Genomic DNA, 2,134 nt, shown 5'->3' with positions numbered 1-2,134 from the left:
GTCTAAACAGGCCTCACTTGTAAATGCGTCTTCGAAGCTCAATATAATTTATCTGTGTAAATAAAGGTTGAATGAAAAAAATATATATATATATTTGTACTGTATGTATATATATTTTTAAAGAGGCTTCTGTTTGTGATCAATTACTTAGGGTTGAATAAGACCTTAGAAAATATGAATAATAAACAAAGTGGCTTTCATCCGTTACGTTAAGATGGTCATTTCACATTCCCAAAGCGATCAAACCATTTACTTCTCAAGAAAAAGTCTCCAGATGAAGAAACCATCTGCATCTTACTGCCAGGATGTGGGTGCTGCAGGTGCACCACAAGGTTTCTGATCATGTTATCTGTCAATTAAACATCCCCCAAAAACAGTTTCAGTCAGTCATGGGTAATAAAATATATGTATAGCAGCATTTCAGGCTTTTTCCAACCTGAATTTGCTCCCTTTAATGTCACAACAACCAAAAGGACTTCTTACATTTATTGTTAGAAGTTGGTGTTGTTGTGCTTATTGTTCTTTTCGAAGCACAAAGAATTGATGCATCCTGCAGTGTGACTATCTTCAAATAAATCTGAGGACCCACTTCAAAATCTGACTGTTGGAGAGCGGCAGAGTGTGGTCTGTGTGGTTGCTCTGAGTCAGACAGAAAAATCTGCTGGAGTTTTTTTAAATTTATTTTCTCAAACACAAACTTGATGGAGCTCCCGTCCTCCATGGCCCGGACAGTCCCCAGAATGTGAATGCCACAAAAGGAGTTGAGCGTAAAACCGCACGAGAACATGCACCGTGGTTTTATTTTTTTATTTTTGCGCCATTGTTTAGTTCAGTTGTGCTACTTGTGGGGTGACGGATGGGATGGTGGGGGTGGGTGTTGTCATGCCTGCAGGTGAGAGTACTGGTATGAAAATTGTATTATTAAAAAGAAATAACCAACTTTAAAATGTGCGAATATTTGTGGCTGGTGAAGTTGAAGCTTATGGGTTCTCAAAGAAAAAAAGACAGATAAAATGTTAGAATGCAGAGGCTGTAGTCTGCTCCACTGAAGATAAATCAATATTAAAAAGATTGAACATAGAAACTGTCTTGCCTTCCAGCTGATAGCAAAGATCCAGGAGATGCAACAAAACAAAGACGAGTGTCATTGCACACTCAAAATGACACTGACTGTACACCAGTCAAATTTCTGAAAGTAACAGGAAAAGCTGCTTGCTGGAATATTGTTACTGTTGTATGAGGGATAGACTGAGCAGATAAAGCTGAAAGTAATGCATACATTTTCAAGTTCAAGGTTTTTTATTGTCATTCGCATCACATGTGGTACATGAGGTGGAACGCAATTGTGTACTCAAGGTCCCATTTACACCCAAAAAATGTAAAGTATTAAAAGAAACAGTATGTAAGGATCTAAAATAAATAAAATATATGTTAAATGAATGCTAAATGATACACTAAAAGATCTAAGATAAACACTAAACACTATTAATGTAAAATAATACAGTATATTAAACAGCAGCCCGAACATGAGTCTGTAGTGAGCAGATGGGTATGAAAGAATACAGAAGCATGATATAATCAGCAGCATTAGATCAGCAGCATGGATAATCAGCAGCACATATCACCAACTAAAGTGGCATTACAGTGATTATCCTGATAAGAGATTCATGAGTGTAACAGCCTCAGTGTTGAAACTCTTTCTCAGTCAAATGGTTCTACACTTAATGCTCCACAACCTCCAGCCTGAGGGAAGTGGGGTCCTTCATGATGCAGGTGGCTCTTCCTGCATCTGGAGGTGTAGATGTCTGTGATGGTGGGCTGGCTGACTCCAACAGTCTTCTGTGCAGCCTTCACCACTCTCTGCAAAGCTTTTCTTTCTGCAGCTGTGCAGCCTCCATGCCACACGTTGATGCTGGAGCACGGGATGCTCTCCACGAGAGGTGAGGACTGAGCTTTCCAGTCCAGCTCGCCTCAGCTGTCTGAGGAAGTAGAGCCGCACGAGTCGCCTAAAGATTTAAAGATTGGATTGAAAAAACTTTAAAAATTTTCCAAACAGAAAATCTGAATATTCTGACTTAAACTGATGCTTAAATAGTTTTACAATTGATTATTATCACTTGTAAGATTATCAAAG

This window comes from Nematolebias whitei, chromosome 3 (genome assembly GCF_014905685.2).
Source record: "Nematolebias whitei isolate Nwh7 chromosome 3, NemWhi1, whole genome shotgun sequence".
Taxonomy (NCBI): Eukaryota; Metazoa; Chordata; class Actinopteri; order Cyprinodontiformes; family Rivulidae; genus Nematolebias; species Nematolebias whitei.
The sequence above is the reverse complement of the archived record's forward strand: the minus strand, read 5'-3'. Positions refer to the sequence as shown.